Genomic DNA, 8,935 nt, shown 5'->3' with positions numbered 1-8,935 from the left:
TTCCAAAAGCTTCAACTTGTTCCTGACAGGTACTTCCCCTGGGGGTCTCTTGCACCTGTCTCCTCTCTGCCTTCCTCATCATTTGCTCTCTTCTGCTCTCTTCTGGCATGATTTGTGTAATAACATCGCTGAAGGTCTTGTCTTGTTTTCTTGGATGAGCCTAAGTTCTTCGAGTTCTTTCGTCAGTGCTGCAATATGCTCGGTCAATTGCTGAATGTGCACACATTTTCCACACATATACGAGCCAGACACACCATAGTCGTTGACCTCCCACATCAAGCACGTAGCGCACTGAACCAGCTGGGCAGTCATGATTTCACCCTCTTCAACTGTGGCGTAATCACTTCACTCAACCTCCTTGTCAAAGATTCCTGAGCTGAAGCCTCACTCTTCGATCTAAACTTCCTTAGACCCTCTTTTTGTGGCAAGTCTGTGGACTATTAATTAAGGTTAGAGGAGGAGGGAGGGAGGGAGACCCTACTTTGTAGGACCTGGGGTTTAGAACACACCCACTCTAATAGCAATCACTTACCTTCCCAACCGGCTTTGTGCTCCGTCTGAACTTCCGCCCAGCTCCTGCCGCTCTCTGCTGCGAAAAGATCTGGTCTATCCTTTTCCATCACTCTTTTAAAAAGAATAGAATTATGGTCACTGGCCCCAAAGTGCTTCCCCACTGACACCTCAGTCACCTGCCCTGCCTTATTTCCGAAGAGTAGGTCAAGTTTTGCACCTTCTCTAGTAGGTCCTACCTTGTTCTCTGCTATGTTCCTTCCTGCCCTGACTGTTTGACTCACTCCCTTACCCATATGTACCTGTGTCAGATTGATTTTTTTTCTCAGTATTTCTCAGCCTTCGACGCTCCAGGAAAAACAGCCCCAGCCTATTCAGCTTCCCAGGTCATTACCATTAAGTGTATATGTCCTGACCTGATTTCAAATTAAATTAAATTCCATCTGTTCCTATCTGATCAAGGTCCCTGAAATAAACCTTTTCGCTGCCCACCTTTTCGCAAATTTCAACAGGCCCTTCGGCCCAACCAGTCTACACCGACCCTCCAAAGAGTAACCCACCCAGACCCATTCCCCTGTGATTAATGCACCTAACACTATGGGCAATTTAACATGGCCAACTCACCTGACCTGCACATCTTTGGACTGTAGGAGAAACCGGAGCACCCAGAGGAAACCCACGCAGACACAGGGAGAATGTGCACACAGGTAGAAACTCCACACAGACAGTTGCCCGAGGCTGGACTCGAATCTGGTACCCTGGTGCAGTGAGGCAGCAGTGCTAACCACTGAGTCACCGAAATCATTTATATAAGTGATGAAAAACTGTGGACCCAGCACACCACTGGTCTTCATTCTGAGAAGCAACCATCCTCCACCACCTGCTGTCTCCTACTTTCTAACCAGTTATATATCCAAATGGATTCTTCTCTCTTTATTCCATGTGATCCAACCCCTTGCTAATCAGTCTGCCATTGTGTACTGAAGTCCATATAGGCCCAATCCTCTTTGTCACATGTCATCTACATGCTTGGAGATATGACATTTGAGTTTTCTCATCTAAATCATTAATAGATGCTGTGAATAACTGGAGTCCAAACACTGATCCTTGTGGTACCACACTAGCTACTGGGTGCCACTCAAAAAAAAATGACTTGTTTACTCTGACACTTTGTTCCCATCTGCTGTCCAGTTCTGTATCCATGTCAATACACTACCCTTAATCCCACGTGCTTTAATTTTACATGGTAATCTCTTCCGAGGAACTTTCTAAATGCCTTCTCGGAGCTCAGGTAAACCACATCCACTGCCTTGTTATCAACTCTAAACGCTGTGTTCTTGAAACATTCCAGCAGGTTTGTGCAGGATGATTTCCCTTTTGTGAATCGTTGCTGACTGACTCTGTCCAATCCTGTCTCTGTTTACCAGTGTAAGGCTAACCTGTCTAATGTGTGTCATTCCATGGTTTAAATAGTGGAATTACATTAGCTATCCTGCAATCCATAGAAATTGTTCCAGAGTCTATAGAGTCTTAAAAGATGACCATCAGTTTTCTTTATTTAAATTCAAACCCATTCCACATTATAACTTGCCCTGTTTCTGATTGCAAGAGATTTGATTTCATTAATCTTGTTTCCTCCTCAATGACCTTGAGAAGCTTTTACAATTAGTTTGTATGTTCTCTGCAAGCCTAGATTTATACTTTATCTTTCCCCTCTTTAATCAATCCCTTCATCTTCTTTTGCTGAAACTGCTCTGAGCCTGCCATTGTCCCAGAGGATCCTAGGACTGCTGACTCATTAAAGAGAGAGATGAGTAAAGGTGCTTTAACCTGAGGGTAACCATGGTGAAGAACGTAGGACTTTCATGGTGACCTCAACCAGTCCATGAATTGAACATGTGCTATTGGCGTCACTCAGTATCACATACACACACTCCAGGAATGTCTCCTCAATGAAATTGTTACTGGTTTGATTTTCTCAGTCTATGTGCAGATTGAAGTCACCCATAATAACCATAAGACCACTAGATATAGCAGCAGAATTAGGCCATTTGCCCATCAGCTCTGCTCTGCCATTTGATTGTGGCTGATATGTTTCTCAATCCCATTCTCCTGCCATTTCCCATAAATATTTCCCTTACAAATCAAGAACCTATCTATCTTTGTCTTAAATATGTTTAATGATTTGGCCTCCACGGCACTGAAGTACACTACCTTTGGCTGAAGCTACTCCTACTGATCTCCGTTCTAAAAGGTTGATCTCCATTTGAGGTGTGTCCTTGAGCCCTAGTCTCCTCCACACCCATTCTATCCAGGCCTATCAGTATTCTGTAAGTTTCATTCATGTCCTCCTCACACTCCTAAGCTCTAGTACAGACCCAGAGTCCTCAACTGCTGCTTATATGACAAATCCTTAATCCCTGGCATCATTCTTGTCAACCACCTCTGGAGCCCCACTAATGCCAGCACTACATCCTTAGACATGGGGCCCAAAACTGCTCACCTTATTCCAAATGTTGTCTGACGAGAGCTGATAGAGCCTCAGCAGGACATCTCTGCTTTTGTATTCTAGGCTCCTTTGAAATAAATGTTAAAATAGCATTTGTCTTCCTTACTGCTAACTGAACTTCCATGTTAACCTTCCATGCATAACCTCACACTTTCCCACATAGCACTCCATTTGTCACTTGATCGCCTAACATATACAAGTCCTTCTGCAGCCTCCCTGCTTTCTCAACACTAACTGTCCCTCCACCTATCTTTATGTCAACTGCAAGCTGTGCAACAATGCCTCTATCCAGATTGTTAATGTATAACATGAATAGTTGCAGTCCCAACACTAAGCCCTACGGAACTCCATGAGTACCGGTTACCATCCTGAAAAAGACCTCTTTATTCCCTACTCTCTGCCTTCTGCCAGTCAGCCAATCCTCCATCCATGCCAGTATCTTGTCACTAACACTATGGGATCTTATTTAGCAGCCTCCTGTATGGCACCTTGTCAAATGCATTCTGAAAATCCAAATAGATCACATTCAGTGGCTCTACTTTGTCTGACTTGCTCGTTACCTCATCAAAGAATTCTAATAGATTTGTCAGGCATGACTTCCCCTTGACAAAGCCATGCTGATGCTGCCCTGTTTTACCATGCACCTCAAAGTACTGTGCATCAAGCTGTGTGTAGGCTGTCATTATGCAAAACCCAAGTTTGGGTCAGTATTTACCAATGTTCCACCTGTTGCCTGTCTGGCCTCATCACCATGGCATGCTCCAAGTAGTTGGGCTCTCCTTGATCACTTTTATGTTGTGTAGAAATTTGTAAAAAAAAACGCCTTTGACCACAAGTCCATCAGAGAATGGTCAGCACATAGCATCCTCAATCGCCTGCGGGAAAAGGAGAGAGTTGATTTTGTTGGGTGGTTCCCTGAGCAAACTGTCAAAGTCACAGAGTCCCATTTGCCAGCACTTGGCCCATATCTTTCCTATTCATATGCCCATCCAGATGCCTTTTAAATGCTGTAATTTAGATAAGATTCCCTACAGTGTGAAAACAGGCCCTTCAGCCCAACAAATCCACACCGACCCTCCAAAGAATAACCCACCCAGACCCATTTCCCTCTGACTAAATCACCTAGCACTATGGGCAATTTAGAATGGCCAGTTCACCTACCCTGCACATCTTTGGACTGTGGGAGGAAACCGGAGCACCCGGAGGAAACCCACGCAGACACGGAGAGAATGTGCAAACTCCACCTCAACTCCTGCCCTCTTGATGGCAGCGTGCAGTTGTTCAGAGAGTCTGTCCAAGCATGAAGGATCACCACCAACCAAGTGATCTCTTGGTGCTTGTTGGACGTTCTGCCAAATGACGTTTGGAATCTGCATTCAATTCTGATCTCCCTGCTATAGGAAAGATGCTGTGAAATTTGAAAGGGTTCAGAAAAGATTTACAAGGATGTTGCCAGGATTGGAGGGTTTGAGCTGTAGAGGAAGGCTGAATAGGCTGGGGCTGTTTTCCCTGAAGCAGTGGAGGCTGAGGGATGATCTTATAGAGATTTATAAAATCATGAGGGACATGGATAGGGTAAATAGACAACGTTGTTTCCCTGGGGTGGGGCAGTCCAGAATTAGAAGGAATAAGTTTAGGGTGAGAGAGGAAGATATAAAAGTGGCAACATTTTCATGCAGGGAGTGGTGCGTGTATAGAATGAGCTTCCAGAGAAAGCTTTCTGCCTCTGTGGATTTCAAGTCTGGGACCGATGTGTGAGAGGTGAGCTGTTGGGAGAGGGGAGAGGCAGACGGAATCAGTGAGGGGTCTCTCTCAGCCCCCCTCCCCCACCTCTCCAGTGTGTGAGAGGTGACGTTTTGGGAGAGGGTAGAGGCAGTATGGGCTCTCTCTTGACTCCCCCACCCTCAGATGGTTACAAGTGAGACCTCCATAAAAACAGCCATTCTTTTATCACTTGATCCTCCCCGAAAACACAAACTGTTCTCCGTACCCCAATCACAAACTCTAGGCCACAGTCTATCTGTGACATATGCTTAAACCAGATTTGCAAGTTTCCCTTTTGCATTAGCATTTGCAGTTTAACCATTGTTATGCTGTATCTCAATCACACAATTTTCAATATACTCCACACTGGGTGAGATGTGCTGTAGGTAGAGAGAGCTGGGAGCTCACTGTTTGCATTGGGATTTGGGTGGAGAGCAGCCTTTGAGTGACAGATCTGCAAGTATTTAAAATAGATCCTGGCAGCCATACAGGACAGGAGATGTGTATGAGGGTATCTGTCTGCCCGGAGAAAGTGAGGACTGCAGATGCTGGAGATCAGAGGTGAAAAATGTGTTGCTGGAAAAGCGCAGCAGGTCAGGCAGCATCCAAGGAGCAGGAGAATCGACGTATGTCGATTCTCCTGCTCCTTGGTTGCTGCCTGACCTGCTGCGCTTTTCCAGCAACATATTTTTCAGCTCAGTATCTGTCTGCCCATGTGTTTGAGAGAGATTGTGGGTACTATGAATTTCAATGTCAGTTTTGTTGCATAAACACCGCCCTCTCTCCCTCTAGCCTTCCCTGAACCAGTCAGGCTGAAGCAAAATCCTGGAGCAGGGTCTGTTCGTTATGGGAGAGAGGGAGTGTCAGAAACCCAAGACAGTTGGGACCCACTGGAATGGTGAGTATCTGTTGGGTTCCTAAGAAATAAGGAACGCGTCTGCAATCCTTTCAAATATCTAGCTTCATGTCTTCTTGTATATCGATTACCTGTACACAGTTGGAAGTTGAGATTTCTGCAGCAACAGCTCATGCTTTTTATATAGTTTTACTTGATCCTCCAGAGATTGCCAGTAACATTCAGTACATTCTGTTTATCTAGTTCATAATAACCTCCCATGACATACTCGCAAACTGTTCCCCACATCCTAACCACAAGACCTAGGCAACAGTCTGTTCGTCATGTCCTTTTATAACTGCTTCAAACTGACTTCCTTAGTTTCATCCACATCTGCATCTTTTCAATATGCACCACAGTGTCCCCTTCCCAGTCTCCCCTTAAAGCCTGTTTGTCTCTCCCAGACTTTTTGCTCTTCTCTCCCTCTCCAGGTCTCTCTGCCTCTCTCTTTATGGCTGTCCTCTTTTTTCACTCCTGTTTTATTGCCTCTCTCTTACATTGTCTATTTATCTCTGTTTCTTTCTTGTTCTTTAGTATTTCTGACTCTTACCTCTTCTTTCTGCCTTTGTCTCTGTTCCATCCCATTCTAGTTTCTTCCCCCTTTTTTTAATTCACTTGTCTTTTATCCCTCCTCCATCTCTGTGCAGACTGATGTCAGGTTTTAATTAGATTACTTACAGTGTGGAAACAGGCCGTTCAGCCCAACAAGTCCACACGACCCTCCGAAGAGCAACCCACCCAGACCCATTCCCCTACATTTACCCCTTCACCTAACACTCCAGGCAATTTAGCCTGGACAATTCACTTAACCTGCACATTTTTGGACTATGGGAGGAAACTAGAGCACCCGGATGAAATCCACGCAGACACGGGGAGAATGTGCAAACTCCACATAGACAGTTGCCTGAGGCGGGGAATGAACCTGGGTCTCTGGCACTGTGACGCAGCAATGCTAACCACTGAGCCACTGTGCAGTCCCCTTTAACATGGCCAATTCACCTGACCTGCGCATTTTTGGACTGTGGGAGGAAATCCACGAAGACACAGGGAGAATGTGCAAACTCCACACAGACAGTCGCCCAAACCTGGGACCCTGGTGCTGTGAGGCAGCAGTGCTAACCACTGAGCCACCGTGCTGCCCCTCCACAAATTATACACTCCCACAATAATGCAGACATCTGCCAAGTTTTTGTAGTCTCCCCAATATTGCTCCCATGTGTCTCACACTCCCTGCTGCCCACTGTTTGCATTCCCCCAAAATAGATACACCATTTTGGCCCTCCCCTGAGGTAAAGCACCCCCCACAAAACCTGGAAGTGCACCCAGCACATTTTGCCTCTCCCCAAACATTGTCACCCCTTGGACATGGTGCTCCATTCCCCTTTTTTATGCACCCATTCCCAGTTTTGTGCCCCCAATCTTGTGCCTACCCCTCAGTTTTACATCCCCGATATTGTTCCTTTTTGTAGCCCCCACAATTTTGCCATCCCAAATTATGCACTGCCTCATTTTGCCCCCACCATGTCTTCGCGCACATCCAATTATACAACACCCACAATTTTACTAAGCCCAACCAAAGATTTTGCACCCCGCCACATTTTGTACCCCTACCAAATTTTGTGTTCAAAATATTGACCCCCAAAATATTGCACTCCCTGAATTTGCCCTATCCCCATTTATGCAGCCCTCCCTAACTCTGCCCCCTATTTCATGACCCCATATATACCACCCCTAGGTTTTACCAATACTCCACAAAGGATTTCCCACAAATTGTGCACCTTGCCAAATGTTACCTCCACCCCAATTATGCGGCTGTCCCCGTTATGCTCCCCTATAATTAGCAGCCGGCCCCCCAAAGTACTTTGCAATCGTTAAGTTCCCCCTATTATTGTGCCCCCAAATTATGCACCTCCATAAATGTCCTCCCCTCAACTGAAGTTCACCCCTGATTTTTAAATGACCCAAACCCTTTGATTAAATCAGGCTGAACCCCCTCGATTCAATTCCACATTCTAACTCATTCCTGGGTATCTGTTATTTCATACAAAACCATCTTGAACCCTTGATTGTTTCCAGCTGGTAACTGACTCTTGTGATTCTGTTATGATGTGTTAACTCCAGGAAGGGTAAGAGAGGTAGGCAGCTAGAGCAGGAGTCTTTTGTGGATATACCCATTGCAAACAGGTATGCTGTTTTGGAAAATATAGGGGGTGATGGATTCTCAGGGGAACGTAGCACAAACAGCCAAGTTTCTGGTATTGAGACTGGCTCTAATGCAACGAGGGTTACGTCGGCTTCCAAGAGATCAATTGTGTTAGGGGATTCTGTAGTCCGAGGTACAGACAGACGTTTCTGTGGCCAGCAGAGAAAAAGCAGAATGGTGTGTTGTTTCCCTGGTGCCAGGATCAAGGATATCTAAGAGAGGGTGCAGAATGTTATCACGGGGGAGAGGGGCCAGCAGGAGGTTATTGTCCACATTGGAACCAACGACATTGGAAGGGAAAAGGTTGAGACTCTGAAGGGAGATTACAGAGAGTTAGGTAGAATTTTAAAAAGGAGGTCCTCAAGAGCAGTAATATCTGGATTACTCCCAGTGCTACGAGCTAGTGAGGACAGGAATAGGAGGATAGAGCAGATGAATGCATGGCTGAGGAGCTAGTGTGTGGGAGAAGGATTCACATTTTTGGATCATTGGAATCTCTTTTGGGGTAGAAGTGACCTGTACAAGTAGGCCGGATTGCACCTAAATTGGAAGGGGACTAACATACTGGCAGGGAAACTGCTTGGGAGGATTTAAACTAGTAAGGTGGGGAGGTGGGACCCAGGGTGATAGTGAGGAAAGAGATCGATCTGAGACGGCTACAGCTGAGAACAGAAGTGAGTCAAACAGTCAGGGCAGGCAGGGACAAGGTAGGACTAATAAATTAAACTGCATTTATTTCAATGCAAGGGGCCTAACAGGGAAGGCAGATGAACTCAGGGCATGGTTAGGAACATGGGACTGGGATATCATAACAATTACGGAAATATGGCTCAGGGATGGGCAGGACTGGCAGCTGAATGTTCCAGGATACAAATGCTACAGGAAGGATAGAAAGGGAGGCAAGAGAGGAGGAGGAGTGGCATTTTTGATAAGGGATAGCATTACAGCTGTGCTGAGGGAGGATATACCCAGAAATACATCCAGGGAAGTTATTTGAATGGAACTGAGAACTAAGAAAGGGATGATCACCTTATTGCGATTGTATTATAGACCC

At 45.7% G+C, this 8,935-nt stretch overlaps 1 long non-coding RNA gene across 4 annotated transcripts in view; it reads left to right on the top strand.

The window, feature by feature from the left end:
• Nucleotides 1-8,935, top strand: part of LOC122543963 — a 44,906-nt gene that overhangs the window by 9,373 nt on the left and 26,598 nt on the right. For all 4 annotated transcript variants that reach the window (XR_006310214.1, XR_006310213.1, XR_006310215.1 and 1 more), the window contains exon 3: nucleotides 5,576-5,681. This is a non-coding gene — a long non-coding RNA (uncharacterized LOC122543963). The remainder of the gene's footprint in view (nucleotides 1-5,575; nucleotides 5,682-8,935) is intronic.

Source organism: Chiloscyllium plagiosum, chromosome 45 (assembly GCF_004010195.1).
Source record: "Chiloscyllium plagiosum isolate BGI_BamShark_2017 chromosome 45, ASM401019v2, whole genome shotgun sequence".
NCBI classification, from domain to species: Eukaryota; Metazoa; Chordata; class Chondrichthyes; order Orectolobiformes; family Hemiscylliidae; genus Chiloscyllium; species Chiloscyllium plagiosum.
Note: the sequence above shows the minus strand (reverse complement) of the source record. Positions and strands in the feature narration are given on the sequence as shown.